The sequence below is a fragment of the Neophocaena asiaeorientalis genome, unplaced genomic scaffold (assembly GCF_003031525.2).
Source record: "Neophocaena asiaeorientalis asiaeorientalis breed wild unplaced genomic scaffold, Neophocaena_asiaeorientalis_V1.1 scaffold220, whole genome shotgun sequence".
Taxonomy (NCBI): domain Eukaryota; kingdom Metazoa; phylum Chordata; class Mammalia; order Artiodactyla; family Phocoenidae; genus Neophocaena; species Neophocaena asiaeorientalis.
Genome location: NW_020174042.1, coordinates 2846641 through 2863651, shown reverse-complemented (window position 1 = coordinate 2863651; position 17011 = coordinate 2846641). Strand labels below are relative to the sequence as shown.

Genomic DNA, 17011 nt, shown 5'->3' with positions numbered 1-17011 from the left:
AGGTCGAGGCGCGGAGCCCCGGCGGCTCGAGGGCGCGGTGAGTACCCAGCGCGGACCGCGCGCGGCCGGACCCTCAAACCCTCCGGCTGACCTACAGACCCGCGGCCCTCGTGCGCGCGGGAAGAGGGAGGGGACGTGCATGGGCCCGAGACCGGGGGGGAGGGGACAGGAAAGTTCACGGGAAACTTTGCCCGTAAACTCGGGGGCGGGGGCGCAGGAGAAGCTGCCCCCCACGTCCGGGCGCGCCGGGGGTTGGGCGTGGTGGGAGTGGGGGCGGACAATGGGCTGGCTGGAGGTGGCAGGGGCCAACTGCCCTAGCCTCCCTGTTCTCCCTCACCGCTCAGCACCGCGCACAGGGTCTGGGAAAATTCCGGAGCTGGGGGGTCGCAGTGACCCCAGCGCGCCCAGAGGCGGCTTCTTTCTCCAGCAGAAATCTGGACTTCAAAGCGCCCAGGGGTGTGAATGGACGGTTGCGCGTCTGCCAGTGTATGTATGTCCGTGTGAATCCGCGTGTGTGTGTGTGTGTCAGCGTGAGCCCGCCTGTGGTTTTCTTGTGAGTCCGCCTGGATTATCTCCATTTAGTGGGTCTCCTCCAGTATCTCTTTATAAGTGTTCCTGTGTTGTGTGTCCGTGTAGGTCCGCCTGTGGTGTATCCCCGTCTCTTGTGAGTCCGCCGGTGTGTGTCTCCCACAGTGCGGCTCTACATGAGCCGGCCTGGGTATCCCTGTATTGCTCGGAGGAGTGTATCTCCCCGTGCGTGGGGGCTGGGCCGCGGGGAGGTCACCAGACGGACAGCTCTCCTCCTCGCCTCCTCTCCTCTCCTCTCCCGAGCCTCTCCTCTAGCGCTCCCTAGACCCCCTCCCCCGCTTCAGTAGCTTCAGGCGGGTAGGACTATTTCACGCCTTGTTGAAAATTCAGGATTTTCTTTCTCTTTCCGTCTAGTCTCTCTCTTTGAGAAGCTTCTGTGTGTGTCTATGTGTCTGGCAGCTTGTGTGCAACACTGGGTGTGTGTCTGCATGCCGCTGTAGGAGTGTGTCTGCAACACTAGCTGTGTTGCCTGTAATACTTGGTATATTTGTGTCTGTGTCACTAGGGCATTCGTGTGGCTGTAATCACTGAAGTGGTGGGAGTATGAAATGCTGGGTGTGTTTGTGCATCTGTAACTGCTGTTTGTCCAGGGGGTCTGAAACACTGAGTGCCTTTTTGTGTGTCTAACCCTGGGTGTGATGGTGTACCAATGCATGTATGGGGGTGGTGGGACTTGAACAATTGGATATGCCTACGGCTGTAGGGCTAGCCGGGGCTTGGCGGGTGGAGGGGGCTGTGTCTCAATAAACTGCGCATCCCTGCTCCACTGCCAAAACCCACACAAATCTTCTGGACTGGTTCTTAGGGCTCCTGGTCAGGATCAGTGACGTGCAGCCAAGGTTCACACTCCATCACAGTTAATACTCCAACTGGGACCCTGAGCCTTATGTGAAAAGTAGGAATTTAAAGTTAACACTCAAGACTTCTAGGGGCTCTGGAATTCATCCTCAGCTTTACTCTGGGACACTTAAACTCATATGGACTCGCACCAAGAATTACACCAGGACAATGGACTTGCACTCAGATTCACACTTACGTTTTTGTCATATCCAGTGATACACTTCAATCCTGTAGTTTACACTCAGACTCACATTGGGACTCTAGGCTCACACTTTAGATTCACATTTCTGTCCTGAGGCTCATAGGCTAACATTGAGACCTAGAGCCCATGCTCAGAACACACTGGAGTCCTAGGGCTCACAATGGGACTCACACTAAGACCCTGGAGCTTTCTCAGATTCACACATTCTGAGGCTCACACTCAGACTCACATGGAGAACCTGGGGCCCACATTTGAACTCAAGGACCCACGTAGGACACTGGGGTTGATACACTCATGCTCACATCAGTTCACCCTCAGATTCACACTAGGACATGCAAGATTCTCACTTCCATCCTGGGATCACTTAGGGACCCAGACTTATAAAGGGACCCCAGCGCTCACACTCAGACTCACATGGGGAAACGTAGCTCACATTCAGAAAGCCGTGAAGACCAGGGGCTCACATTCAGACGAACACTATCTAATGCCTATACTGACTTGTTTGGGAATCCTGGGGGTCACAGACTCATACTTCCGTCCTGGGGCTTACAGTCACATGCACACTGGGACCTGCATTCACAGTCAAACCTATACTTGCATCTTGGAGTTCACACTCAGATTGACATCCCTGTCAATTACATTAAACTTGCTTCCATCTTGGGGCTTGTGCTCAGACCCACACTAGGGACCTAGGGCTCACACTCAGACTCATGCTTGCACCTTGAGGCTTTCATATTCACGTGCGAGCCCTGGGGTTCACACTTAGAATCACACACAGTTACCCTTCCATCTGGGGCTCACATTCAAACCCACATTAGGATTGTGTTCACACTCCCAGTGGAACTTAGAACTCATAGTTAAATACACCCATGCTATGGTGTGTCTCAGGGAAGTTGGGGACAGGAACAAGATCTGTCCTCTCCAAAGGTGGGGAGGGGAGGAGATACATGTTTGGTCACATCTCTTACTTGGGTTGTGGGCTGATGGAGGGGGCGGTGGGAAACACCCAGTTAAATTTTTCTGCCTTTTCTTCCAGAGGAGACTAGGCTCTCACAGCAGGAAGGTTGAGTGGCTTTTTTGGTACAGGGGTGACATGTACCCTTAGAGTTCCCCATGTACATGCACATCCCCCTTAAATAGTTTTGGGTACCCTTCCTGTGATAGAGAGGGTCAGGTATGGGGAAATGAGATTCATGTCCTCCCAAGACATCTCCCCCATCCCAATCATCCTTAGGTTGGGAGAGGTGTGAAGATGACTTGGTGAGGGGTAGACCTCTGGCTCCTTTGACCTTTCCAGGATGGTGAATCTCTGATTCTAAGGGAGATGGTAGCCCCAGATCTGTGGTGAGAAGGTGGCTGGAGGAGGAGACTGGACTGGAACCCACCCGCCTCTCTCTCCTCTGCCCTGGCTGGAAAGGGGTTGGACCAAGTTATGTTATATCTCACAGTGTCTCCTGGAATGCCTGAGTCCTTATCCTGTCTCCAGGGCATGCCCAGAGTTCTCCACTCTGCTTCTTCCCAAAAGAGCAATAGCCCTGGGGAGGGGGCGCAATTGAGTCAGGTTGCAACCAACCTTAGGACTCCACCTGCCTTGGAGACACTGCCGGGGGCTTTATATACCTTCCCACTGTGGAGGCCAGTGGGCGGGGCTGCTGAAGTACGTGAGCACCCCTTGGGAGCCCACGAAGTAGGGACCTGGCCCTCAGGCTCAGATGGCTAGGCTGTTAACTGCTCCTTGTCCCAGAGGGGGACACATGCTCTCCAGCCCCCCTATGGGGGTGGTGCGCTCCAAGGCAAAGCACCCTGCTCTGCCCCCCCTCATGGCGAGCTGAAGTGTAAATGAATCGGAAACAGATGGAGCGTATTTTCTTTGAAATGCAGATGGTTGGGGGGGGAACCCTGTGTGCCTGGTTGGGAGGGGGGGCGTCCCAGAGAACAAGGAGGCTGAGAAGAGAGAGCTGACCCCTCCTCCAGACCCGCTGTGGGGTTGGGGGGAGTGGTGGAGACCTCAGCTGTGTAAACTCCCGTGGCCCAGGGTGACCACACCCACCCCGGCTCCTGGCTTCCTGTGGGGAGGGGCTGGGGAGCCTAGTGGTCCCTGTGAGCTGAGAGCCCTGAGGTCGTCACCCCCTTTTACCTCTGCAGAGGGCAAAGAGAATCCCCAAAGTGTAGAGCATGCTGGGTTTGGGGTCACCAGAGCCAAGGAGTGGGAGGAAGAGCTGGGGCAGATGTGGGGAAGAGTTAGACCCTGCTGCTGCGGGGAACCAGCTCCCAGAAGCTGGGGCTGGAGCTACAGTGGAAGGAACTGAAGTTAGACTATAGTGGTGACTTCTGGGCAGTCCAAGGGCCCGTCCTGGGGTTTAGGAATGGACTGAAGCATCCTCAGTCCTGAAAGAAGTCAGCATGCCCCACCATACGTTACCTGTACTTCCTCTTCACAATACTCACCAAGGCTGCATAGTGATTGCCTGTGAACTCTGGGACCTAGGGACTGGGGTCTGCTTTGCTTACCACCCGCCCACCCTGCCCCTGGCACAGACCAGGTACACAGTGGGAGGGCACTGCTGAGTAAATAATACATCTTCTTCTCTCCTGCCAGACTGACTGTTGTTGGTGGGCAGGACCATGTCCCTAACTCCTGGCACAGGACCTGGCAGGGATTAGGTACTCAAGAAATGTTGAGGAATGAACATTGAGTGGGACAGACCATGGGGAGAGGGGACTCTCTGGGGTTTGTGGCTTGAGACCCAACAGCCTCTGTTGTATAACCCTGTTTGGCTCAAAGGACCCCTGAGTGATTTGCAGCTAGACTAAAGGAAGGACTTCCCTGCCTTCAGGGAAGGAGTGCAAAGGATAGGCAGCTTCTTCCTTGAAAAGGTCTGGACTAGGTGAGACTGGGGCAGGGCAATGACCCTGCTTCTGTGGCAGAGGTCAGAGGTCACCTCTGTCCTCTCCCCAGCTTCAGGATTTTTCAGAAGATGGGAAAGTCCTTTTCTCCCCACGTGGTTGTGAGCACATCACGTCCCTTGCTCTCTCTAGGTCTGGGTTTCTTGGACTATAGCTAAGGCAGTGGACCCCATGTCTGAGCCTTTGAGGCTGGGTTCCGAGTTTGTTTAGCTGCTGTGGGCACCACGGACTGTCTGTATTGGTTATTAATGTCTGTCTGAGAACACAGGGTTCGGATCCTAAAAATACCCTGTCCAGCCAGAGCCAGGGAGTTGCTGGTGTGGGTCAGTGTAGCAGTGGCTGCATCTTGATGGGATAGGCACAGAGGCACTAGAGACTGGGAGAGTGTGGGGAAACTGAGGCAGCATGGGCGAGAGTTGCACAGGAGACAGAGCCTTTGTTTTATATGGAACAAAGGTTTGTAAAATAGTGGTGCCACTTAGTCAAATTATGGCAACATTTAAGGTAAACTGTTACCCTGCACTGCAGAGAATTTCTTTCTCAGAGAGCCTGGAGATACATCTGATATCAGACATAAAAATCGAGTAGTCAATAGTACTCTAATAGTCATTTCAAGTCCAGCTTCAAGATGTTCCAAAATAGTGTGTGGCAAAGAACAAAATCTTCCCCAAGTAGCCTTTTCTGAGCCACTGCCTCCATCCCTACCTCCTAGAGCTCTTCCTTGCAGCCCAAGACCCAATGAGGTTCTTCCACACCCTGTTCTATAGGTCCCCACCTCACTTCTGACCCCCATGCCTCTGTGTAGCCCCTCTCCCCCAGGAGAAAGGAACTGCACAGTGGGCCCCAAAAGGTAAGAAGAGCCCCAGCCTCTGAGGGCAGATGTCACGTGACCCTGGCCCGTGAGCTGACCTTTCCGGGCCCCTCCGTGAAATCGCGAGATGAGGGGCTGGGCCCTGGCCCAGGCCCTGAGAGAAGGCGGTTTTGGCACACATCCAGGTCCTTGACGTCAATGACTCTCCAAATAATGGAATCAATATTGGGGGGTGGGGGCCAGCGTGAACCAGGCCCCAGCGATTAGAAACAGATCAGCACAAACCCGCAGCTGATTCTGATAGAGCTGCCTTGGAGAGCTAGGGTGGGAGGCCTGGAAGGAGGTGGACCTGGGGGGGCTCAGGAATGGAGGCGGAGCCATGGCGTGTCCAAAGCGTGAGCGTACACAAGTGGGCAGAGACTTTGGGGCTGCCTGGGTTGGAATGATGGGGTGGGAAAAGGGGGGCTGTCCTGGTCCCTTCCTCCTTTGAGCCTGTGGGGTTCCAAGGCTGGGGAAGCTTTGTGAATGGAGACTTCTTTCAGCCAGTGAGTGATGAAGAGTGGGCAAGGGGAGTCCAGAGTTCGTTTCTCTCTGTGTCCTCAGACCTGGGCCTCTAGGCCACATTAGGGGTTACAGGTTATACCCAGGGAAGGGGGAGAGTTCTGAGTGAGACCTAAGGGAAATGACCTTTTGCTTGGGAGCATTGGGCATTAATCCAAGATAGAGAAATGGGTATTCTCCCTCAGGTTGGGAGTCTGGTCTCCTTCCCTAGCCCATGTCCTCTCAGCCCTGTAGAAGACAGCAGGTGAGGATGGAGGGGGCCATGGGGTCCACAGGGGGCTGGCCTGGTGGCAGCTGACAAAAAACAGGAAGAAGGGCTGGGGGAGTGGCTGTAATTACGGGGCATTTATTATTAATCAGATGAAATTGCTGGAAGCAGCTGGTGTAATGTGTGTAGTGATACAGACTCTGCATGCCCCCAACACAGGCACACTCGAATGCACACTTACACACGTACCACACACTGCCTGAGTCTTGTTTGTTTTCACAGTTTTCTTCTTGTGAAGGTGGGATGGTTCCATATGTGTCTGTATGTCTGTGTCTATCCTTCTGTGTTTTCTTCATGTCGGCCTGTATCCTCCTCTCCCTCTATTGTCTCCTTTTCCCACTGTCTCTATCATTCCTTGGTCCCGTGTGTCTGTCTCTGTCTTCCTCTCTTTGGGCCTACCTATCTCTTGGTGTGTCTGTATCTGTTACCACCCGCCAGCCTGTCTCTAACACCTTGTTTTCGTTTCTGGCCATCTCTCCCTGTTTGGTGGTACCTCTGCCTCTCTGGGCAGGGTTGGATGACATGGAGTCCCTTTCTCATGGGTATGTGTTTAGGCACTTGATCATGCCTTTGGCAGACACATCTGGGACCTGTTTTGGCGGGGAGAGGAGCAGTTGAACCCTGAGAGTCTTCCGGGGTCTTGTAGAAGTCGAGGGCTCTGTTAAGTAAGTGGAGTCCTAGAAGCAACAGTGACTTTCAGAACAGCCAGCTTTCTTACCAACTACCAGTCATGTGACTTTGGGCAAGGTGCTTTTGTTCTCTGAGCCTCAGTTTTCTCATCTGCAAAAACTGTGTGTTAAGTCCTCAGCATGGTATCTGGCTCATCAAGGACCCTGAGCAAGTGTTAGCTGTTCCTATTATTATTGGGAAAGGCACTGTGCTGGTGGGAGAGAGATCTGCAGAGGCAAACTGGTATAGCAGAAGGGCTTTGGAGCTAGATTTGCACTCATATCTATGCTCTGGAACGGATCAGCTGTGTGGTCTTGGGCAAGTTAACCTCCCCGAATCTCAGTTTTTTCAGCTGTCAAATGGGAATAATAGTAGAACCTACCTCACGGAGAAGTCATGAAGATTAAATGAGATCATGCATATAAAGTGCCTAACAGTTCCTGACACATAACAGATGCTCAATAAATCGTAGTGGTGATGAGGAGAAAACAGTATGATGGTGGGTGTTTATGCCCTGCTGGGGGCCATGGGTCTCTGTATGAGTATGCATGGGAGAATGTGTGTGACATGGAGGTGCTTGTGTCTGTGAACTGGTCGTGTGGGGATTTTGGATTGTCTTTGGGTGTGTATTTATGTGTGGTGTCAGGCCACTGGCTTCTGGCCTACTTTTGTCCCTGTGGTTCAGAACCTAAGGTCTGCAAAGGGTGCTGTAGGGAGTCTGGACCACTCCCAACTTTTTCTCTAGATTCTAGACACTTACCTGCTGCCTGCCTCAGTCTCTCCTTCTCACAGTGGGGTTGTGAGTGTGAAATGAGCTCTGAGTTGGACTAAGGTCTCCTCTGTAGCCTCTGATTTGTGCCCTTTGCCCTTCTAGAATCTAGCCTTGTCACATCATCCCCCCCCTTGGTTTTGGAAGTCTCAGGAAGAGTTTGGTCTGGAGGAGGAGGACGTTGATGTGCTCGGTGTGCGGCCAGCGGTGAAGAGGTATGTGCTGGGGACCCAGGGGAGGCAGGTCAGTTTCAGGGCATCTGGCAGGTGCACTGGGGCTGTAGGTCTGGGGATGTGAGTGAAGGAGGGCCTGAGATCTCTTCCTGCTCTCCCCTCCTCCTTCCTCCTGAGGCTTTTCATGACAGGCCAGTAAAGGGGAAGAGACTTACCCACAGTCACACAGGCAAGGGCAAAGCCAGGTCAGAAAATTGGGTTCTGCACTGAGGGAGCTGAACCTGGATGTGGTTCAGCTCATTTCGTCTCATTGTCAGGCTCCCTCTCTGCCCCCAAAGCATCTCTCTGGCTTGACAACAGGGAGCAGCTGGGCTTGGAGGAGACAGGATAGAGGGTCAGAAAGTCCAGAATCTTCTGAGGCCAGCCTCGGAGGCTGGGCCTGACTCTCCCCGCCTTTCATTCCGGCCAGGCAGGGCCCCCGGATTGGCAGCCCCCAGGGTGGGGGTGTCCATGGGATCGAGACGCGCTGGAGCGGAACGGAAGGGCCTATTGTCCAAAACCCGCCAGAGGCCCACAAAGGCCGGCCAGGCTTTTCATCTCAGCTCCCGTTCAGACTGGCCATTTTCCTGGTCTGGGAGTTGGGGGGGGGTGGGTTGCTGACCCTTCAGAACTAGGAATGGGGTGTTGTTGAGGGTACGGGGAGGTATCCAGGCTGACAACATGGCCATAAAAGGGACAAAATGGAGCTGGGGTTCTGAAGAGGAGGAAGGGAGGTTCCAGAAGGCTGGAGAGAGTTAAGCTTCTGTCTCACTGTTCCCAGAAGACCTAGGGACTTAGAGTGGGGTATCTGACAGAAGTTCAGATTTACCCAGTAATAGGGAGCACACCTGGAAGGAGTGTGATGGCCGGTTGGGAAAGTGAGCTGCTCAGCTGTGAGGGCCATAATCTTCCCTCCGACTGGGGACATCTTAGGGAGTTGGAACTGGGACCAGAGAAGAGAAGGCTAGTGGTCAGGCAAGAGAATGGGCTCCCTGCAGCAGGAGGGACTGAGGCCAGACAGCAGGAAGGACTTTCTGCCAATGAACAGTAGCTCAGATGCCCTGACCCTGTCCCTGGGGATCCCAGAGGATCACAGAGAGCAGGGGAGCTGGAGAATACCCCTGGGGGCTAGGGCTGAGGCAGCTTCTGTGGGGGCAGACGAGGAGGCCGAGAGGGAGGACTTGGCAGTTCCGTCCACCCTCCTGCAGCAGCACCTCCAGCACCACTTTAAAGACAGCATTTTAATTTAACAAAGTGGATGAAAAACTGTTTTTGGAAATAAAAGATATCTGCTGTCTCCCAGGCTAGCGCTCAGCCCTTGCAGAGAACCTGTCTCTGGGTTTCTTCTTGCTGTCGGTGACTCCTTTCCTCTCTCTCTGTCTGTCTCTTTTGTTAGTTTGTTTCTACTCTTCAGCCCCCCAGCTTCCCCTCGGCCTCACCATCACCCCCCCACACCCTCCCCCCACCCCCCGGCCCCATTCAGCCTCCGTGGGAGTGTCATCCTCAGCCTCTTATTTCCGTGTCTCAGTATCTCTTTCTGTCTCTCCGCTCCCAGTCTCTCTCTTCCGGGGCTTGTCTCTCTCTCCTGATTCATCTCTGTCTCCCAGCCTGTCTCAATCTCTGTCTCCCTTCCCCCCCTCCTTTCTCCCCCAACCCCTGCTCTAAATGGGTCTATTTAAAACACCCGACGCTGCCAAGTCAGAAAAGCGTCTCCTGATAAAGCGCATTAGGCGGAGGGAGGGAGGAGGAGGGAGGAGGGAAGAGGGAGCGGCGGGCAGATGGATTGATCCAAGCCGGTAACCCCATTAATCAGGCATTGTGGATCCCCCTCCCTCCCCCAGCTTCAGCCCCTTCAGAGCTAAAAGCCGCTTAAATATTTATCACCCCTCCCCCATGGGGGCGAGGGGAGGGGTGTGTGGTCCTCGGTGTGAGTGTCCCCAGCCGCCTGGTCTCCCCCCACGTGCGTGTACACATGTGTGCATGTGCTTGTGCGTGCACACCTGACAGGCCCAGGGCCCAACTGTCATCTTGCCCTCCCACCACTTGAGTGACCTGCTCCCCTGAGCAGCCTCTGGGGACCTTGGGGTTCTGGCCTGGCTCCTGCCCCTCCTGAAGAGTTGGGCATGCAGAGTAGAGACCCTGGGCTCCGTTGGGGGTCCTCATGCCCCCCAAAGTGCAGGACTGGGAGGCATTGCACTGTCATTCTCAGGAGGCAGGAAGGGGAGCTTCGGTTCAATGTCCAGATTCCCCCAAATTCCCAGTGCAAGAAGTCACCTGGGGAGTAGAGTTGGGGACTCCACGTTTCTAGAGTGCACGAAGGTCCCTCGCAAGGCTGGTGGAGGTTCCCCCTTTCTCCTCACAGGGCAGAAATACGACCTGGGGGTGGGATGGGGGCTTCCCATTACCCTCAGACATGCGGGAGGGCAACCTGGGCCTGGAGGGGGTCCCCATCACCCCCAGAGAATAGAAAGGTGGCCGCTCTCTGGGGGTGATGTTGGTTGGAGCCCCCATGGCAGCAGAGGTCAGCCTTGAGTGAGACGGGCAGGGGTTTGTCCCAGTTGGCCCGCGACAACTTGGCCCTGGGCGGGGGAAGGGAGGCCGCGGCCGGCCCTGGGTGTGAGGAGGGGCCCCGGCCCGGAGCCGGGAGGGTCCCTTCCCCCTCCCCTCCCCCTGCATCGAGTGCCACATCTCCTCCTGACTCAGACAATTAGATTCAAAGGATGACCTCACTGCCTGCCGTCCCTCACTCGCTCCCTCCGCTAGCTCGGCTCGCTCGCTTGCCGCGCGCTCCTTCCTCCCCTCCTCCCGGCCCGCTCGCCGCCTCGCCCGCCCGCCGGGACTCTCGGGGGTGGGGGTAGGCGTGGGGGGGGGACACGCCTGCTCCCCGGGCCGCCCGGGCCCCAGCCCCGAACCCCAGGGGCCCGATGACCGCGGGCGGCCGGGCGCACCCGCGGAGCGCCGGAGGCACCGACTGGGCGCCTGCACGGGGACCCAGGTCAGTGGCCGCGCAGCCGCAGGGCCGGAGAACTTGTCACCCCCGCTCCCGCGGCAGAGACGCCCCCGCCCGCGCCGCCCGCCAGCCCGCCTCGCCGCTTCCCGCTCCTTTCTCGGCCCCCGCCCCCCGCGGCTGCTCGGCCCTCCCTCTGCCCAGCTGTCTCTCTTCTCTTCTCTTTCTCCCCCCCCAGCCCCCCTCCTCTGCAGCCGGTGGGAGGGGCTGGGACTTCCTGAAGTCCCAGGGATGGGGCCGGGGCCCAGTGGCTGCAACTGGACCAGACCTCTGAGCGAGGAGGGGGCTCTGGCTGTGTGCGTTGGCCTGGGGGAGGGAACCAGCACCTGGGTGGGAAGGGGTCTACTGAGAGAGAGGCCCAGGGTGTGGGAGACATCTAGACAGAGGGCATGAGCTCCTGATAGCTTTCTTTTCTCCCATCCTGTGGGCCTCTCGCCTGGCTTCATTTGTCCCCACCTCCTAGCTAACTTCAGTCCCCACGGCCTGGCTTCATTTGGCCCCCACAGCCTATGTTCTTTTGGGCCCTGTCGCCTAGTTTCCGCAGACCTTGCTGCCTGATTTCTTTTGTCCCCACGGCCTGCTTTTCCTAAGTCCCCATCACCTGGCTTTATGGGGTCGCCCTGCCTGGTTTCCTTAGGTTTTGCTGCCCGGTGTTTGCTCCCCCGCCTGGCTTCCATGGAGCCCTCTCAGACTCACTTTAGGATGGGGCATCAGGGCTCAAGCTACACCTGGAGTGGCAAGTGGTGAGGGTGTCAACAGCATTGCCAGTTGTTCTCCAGTTGGGGCCCTGCCAGCACAGCCTGGATTCCTTTCTGCCTGGACAGCGACACAGCGTCCTCTCTTGTGATGGGAGGTGGGGCTGCAGGGTCCAAGGACACTTTAGGATTCTTGTCCTCAGTGGTTTGTCAGAGGAGCACTGGCTTGGCCAGTGCTGTCCCCATCTCTCTTTGGGGTCTGACAGTGATGACAGGGCTTTGGCAGGGGCTGGGGGTTGAGGTCGAGGCCTCATCTCCTTCCCCTTGCCTCCCTTCCTGCAGCCAGGCCTGACATTCAGGTGCCCTATAGACAGTTGTAGGCACAGAGAGGTTTTGAAGAGGCCTGGGGTCACTCAGCAGGTGGCTAGGCTGAGAGCTGCTGCTTCTCCTCATCCTGGAGAAGAGGGGGTGAGGAGGTGAGGCAGGAGGGCCCTGGGGGCAGGCTGGCTCCTGCTGCCACCAGTGCCACCATCTCCTCACCTGGGGGCTCCCTCACCCCTCTGCTCTGGCCAGGATCTCCCCTCATTCCCAAATACTGGCAAAAGCAGGGTTAGGAGAGGAAGGAGCCGAGTAGGGAATAGTCTGTTTCCTCGATTTTCAGGAACTTTCCCTTCCTGCTTCAGGCCACCCTGAGCTTTATCCTGTCTTCCCCCAGGCACAGGCCAGGCAACCGGAGGTCCCAGCATGGAGTGTGTATCTATTTCCCACTGCCGAGTGTAGGGGTGTGAGGGCTGAGGGTGCCGGGGGGTGGGGGTGGGGCTCTGCGTTTCTGGAGGTGCTCTGTTATCTGTGTGGAAGGGTGAGTGTTCTGAGTGTGTGCTGGTATCCATATGTGAGACCAGGACTGTTTTGATTGAGTGCGTGTGAGGGAGTCTGTTGTGTGTGACTGTGACTGTGATTCGTGTGTGCGCGCATACCAGCGTGTGCGAGGCTGTGGCAGCGGGTGTCCACGTGGGAGGCCGTGATGAGTGGCTGTGATGGGAGACTCCAAGTGCCTGTGTCAGTGAGAGGCTGCCTGGGTGTGTCTGTGAAGCTCTGGCTGTGTGTGGTGGAGGTGGGGGACTTTGGGAGGCTCTGCCCGTGGTAGTGAGAGCCCGAGGGTGCGTCCCATCTTGGGGTGAAGTGAGCACTGGGTGTCACGCACCCCTGAATCGCGGGTGTGTGTGTGAGCACGTGTGCGTGCATACTCACGCCTGTGTTTACCCATCAGGAACAGATTGCTCTGGCTTCCCCACTGTGCGGAGGGGAGGACGGGGGAGGAAGGATGGCTTGCTTTTGCCCAGCAGACCAGAAGCTTCCTCAGAAGTAGTGTGTGCAGTGTGCGTGCGTGTTGGGGGCTGGGGGCAGGGAGAGCAGCGCACGTGAAGACAGTTGACGTTTCTGTTCCCCTGCTCACCTCTGGCTCTGTCGGAAAGACCATCTTCAGTTCTTTTCGTTACACATCAATGCTTCACATGCACTGCCCACCCCCACCCCCCCTTTGTGTGCGTGTGTGTGTGTTCGTGTGCGCACGTGTGCACGCGTGCGCGTGTACACACAAGCTTGCAAAGCATCAACCTCTGTGTATGTATTCGAGGGTGTGTCTGCACTGTAGCAGTGATGGGGCCAGGGGTGGGGTGTAATGGGAGATGCTGAGGCAAATAGGTCTTTGTCCCAGCCCCCAAGTCTGGAAAGCTATTCTGTCCATCCTTCTGTCTCCATGGAGGGCTCAGCGGCCTCCTTCCTGCCCCTGCCTCGTCTGCTGCGAGCCCACTCCCCTGTTGGCGGAGGGCGGTCTCAGTCAGCCCTGTTGCTCTGCCCATCCCCCGCCTTCCATGGAGTTCTTCCAGCCGTCTAACCTTGTGCTGCAGCATCTGTCCCTCCAAGAAGGCAGCCCCCAAGCCCCCACTCCCCCTAGACTTAACCCAACTGGTGTGTGGCCTTTTCTGGAAAGAGGGATCCTCCTGATTCTTCTAGAAGCCAGAAGGGACCCTGGACTGGGGTCAGGGGATGAGGGATTTGGCGCTTGTACCTCAGGTGCTGTGAAGCTATCCAGAGCCCATGTGCCCAAAGGGAGGATATGAACTTATCTGCCCCTTCCTGCTTCCCATTTGAGAGTCAGGGGGCTGGATCAGATGACTTTTGAGGGAGAAGGCCCAGACCTTTTGCACCGAGAGGGCTGCTTAAGTCCAGGCCTGCATATGTGAGCATATACAAGCCGGTGCCCAGGTCACCAGGCAGCATGCAGGGCCCCGAGTGGGGCTCCACATGTGCGCACGGCTGGTGGGATTCAGACTCCCATCTCCCCAGGACACCTCCCAGCTGCCCAGCCAGGCCCGTCATATGGGAGGCCCGCAACACGCCCGCACACACGTGCAGCAGGGCACGCACGTGCTGATCTCAGGGTCCCCACGGTGCAAGAGGCTGGGGGGTGGGGGGTTTGAGCGCTCAGAGTCCGGGCTGCTGCCAAAATCCATCGGAATCTTGTCCCCCCCCCCCAGGCCCCCATCTCCGGCTGTGGAGGTCACAACAGCAGGTGCGGATACCCCCCCCAACTCACTCACATTGGGCCGCCTCCTTTTCCACAGCCTCAGCCAGAGGCTGGAGCTGGGGGACCGCTCCCCCTGCCTCCCTCCTGGCCCCCCTCCTGCTGGTGCTCAGCTTCTCCTGCCCCCTTCTGCGGGAGAGGGGGGCATATGTTTGGGTGGGGTCCTTTCCTCTGAGCATGGGGGCTTGCTCCCGGAGCGGGTGGGGATGGGTAGCCCAGGAGGAGATACGGCTTGAGTCCTAAACCCAGGCATGGCTTCTGTGCCACTTAGGGTGGGGGCACTGAGAGCTGAGAGGAGGGCCAGGTCTGGATTCAGAGAGAAAGGAGGAAGAGACAGGGGGAGACACCGTGGGGAGTAGGAGGCTGCCCCATGGCCAGCCGGCCCCAGCCCAGGAGCTGGCCCCTGACCCAGGCCCGCCCCCTCCCCCATGGGGGGCCTGCTGGGCCAGCTGCCAGGGGCCAGGCCTCCATCCTTGGCCTCCGCCCCACCCCCAGCCTCTGGACCGCTCAGGCCTCTGCCCCCCCCACCGCCCACGCTGTCCAGGCTGCCTAGGCCTGGTGGGATCTGGGGGCCTCCTGGCCTCAGCCCCTCCTCCCCATCCTGGAGCTTCCCGCCCGCCCAGACTGTCTCTCCCAGCCGCCCCCTCAGCCAGCACTGTTCCTCCCTGTCCACCATGTCCTTGTCCCTGTCTCTGCCCCTGCCCTCTCATTTTCCCTCTCTGTCTCCAAGTGTAGGTGTCTGTCTTCCCCCACCCTAATTCCTCTGCAGGTCTGAGGCCCCTAGAGTTTCCTAGGCCTTTGAATCAGCGGGTCGTCCTGCCCTGGGTTCTTCCCTCATTCCCAGGATGTATCTTCTAGGGCTGTGGTAGGGAGAGAAGTAAGGGGATGAGGCCCCAACACAGAGTGCCTTTCCCCTTACCCTGGGGGATCCTGGAGTCTGGGGTTGCCAAGGGAGACTGGAAGCTATGGAGATGTCACCTTGGCCCCTGCTGTGGGCCAGATGCCCTCCCTCAGAGGGATGCTTCTGACCTCACCCCAGCCCCAGGCCGAGGGGGGTGGGGTCCAGGCCAGTGACCTTCATTGGATCTCAGTTTCTCGGAGGTACCACGTGGGGCCTCCCCGTTCGTTCATTGTCCAGGCCAGATTGAACCTACCTGACCCTCCACACACCCACACCAACCAGCACCCTGAAGCCCGAAGCTCAGAACACGCTATTGCATGTTGACACACACACAGTCAGAGCTGGGCCCCAGGCAGTGGTGCCCAGAACCCCCAGTCCCATCCTGGATGTGGCAGGGGTTCCCCAGGGTTGGGCTGAATAACTTAATGCAGGGGTGAATAGAGGCTTTCCCGGACTCACACTTCCCTTTCTTAGGTTTTGCCTTCAGCTGGGCAGGGGCTGAGGGTTGAGGTGCAGGGCACCTGAGCTCCTGCTGGGGCTGGCAAAAGGGGTCTTGGGCCCTGGATCCTAAGCCAGAAACTGAGTAGTTGAGGTCCTTGATCTGGAACACATCACTTTGTCAGTGTCCCTGCTGGCGACTGTCAGCCTCCGTGGTGTCAGCATTACTGAGGGCTGGTGTTACTCTGTATGACTGTCCATCTTACTGAGTCTGCCAACGTCCCTGTGTCACTGTGGATGTCACTGTCATTGTTAGCCTATGTGACTGTCAGTCTCATTGCATCTTTGATTCTGAGGTTACTGTCGTTGTGACTGTGTCAGTGTCAACAGGTGTCATTGCCTTGTTTGTTGATGTCATTGTGTGTGGCTGTCACTCACTGCATCATTGTCACTGTGGTGACTGTCAATATCCCTGTGTGTCATTGTCAACTGTGCAACTGTGTCATTTTCACTGGGTGTTGTTGTCAGTGTGTAATGTCTTTGTGTCATGGTGGAACAGTGACAGTAAGTTGGGGGCCCAGGGTTGTCTCTTGATGTGTCAACCTGTGTGTGTGTGTGTATGTGTGTGGCAACACTGTGGGGTTCTGTGTCAGGAGAGGTGCTGGGCTTCTGTTTACAAGGGATTTGGGCTGCTGGGCACTTGCTAGTGGGGTGCCCTCTGTTCCCTCCTCATTTCTGGGGCTGGGGCTGGTGGCCAGGCTGGGCCTCTGGAAGGGTCTGCAGGGAGCCTGGGCCAGTTTGCATAGCCCTCATCTGGGGCTTTATGGGATTTAGGCTCCAGATCTATCCCAGAGCCATGGGGTGTGGACTTGGAAAGTTCCTGGGAAAGATGCTCTTTGCCCTGGGATGGGTGACCTGAGGTGAGCTAGGGTAGGGCAGAGGTGTAGCTTGGATGCCTTTGGCCTCAGCTTCCCTACCTGGGAATGGGTCCAGCGGGGACTTGGAGGGAAGAGGGAAGTAAAATTGGCCTGGGGCCCCCTGGACCTGCAGGTGGGGTGGGATGGGGGTTTTGGCCACCCTTATGCCCTGGGGGCTGGGCTCCTGGGTTCATAGGCAGAAGCCCTCCCGCCCCCAGGAAGCCCTGCTCTTGTCTCAGATCAGCCAGCACTGCTGCATTGATGGCATCCTCTCCTCACACTGCAGGAGGTGGGTGGGCTTGGAGAGATGCTCTTGGCGGGCACAGAGACCCTGTTGGGGTCTCTGTCACTCTCTCTAGGTCTGTCTCTCTCTCTGTCCTTGAATCTCTGCCCATCTCCTATGCTCCCTCTCTTCCTGTGCCTCTTCTTCCATTTCTCCCTGTCTTGTTCTTTTCTTGTCCCTCAGGGTCTCCGCTCACTGCTTTCCCTCTCTCCTTGCCTCTCTGTTCCCCCCTCCCTGGGTCTCTCCCTTTTCTGGGTGTCCCCAACCGTGCAGCATCTGTCGTGGTACCCATCCCCCCTCTCTGCAGCGCTTGCTCTCAGCAGCGCCCGTCTCCCATGGCTGCAGCCCCGTTGGCC

The 17011-nt window shown here is 57.1% G+C and overlaps 1 protein-coding gene across 3 annotated transcripts in view; it reads left to right on the top strand.

Annotated features, from left to right (window-relative positions):
- The window catches only part of CNTFR (ciliary neurotrophic factor receptor), a 38473-nt gene that overhangs the window by 643 nt on the left and 20819 nt on the right, over positions 1 to 17011 (top strand). The window contains exons 1-2 of one of the 3 annotated variants that reach the window (XM_024753906.1): positions 1 to 37; positions 7721 to 7830. The exons of 1 other annotated variant lie outside the window; for it this stretch is intronic. The gene's annotated coding sequence lies outside the window, so the exon portion shown is untranslated. The remainder of the gene's footprint in view (positions 38 to 7720; positions 7831 to 17011) is intronic. One more of the 3 variants, XM_024753907.1, reaches the window with a different exon arrangement.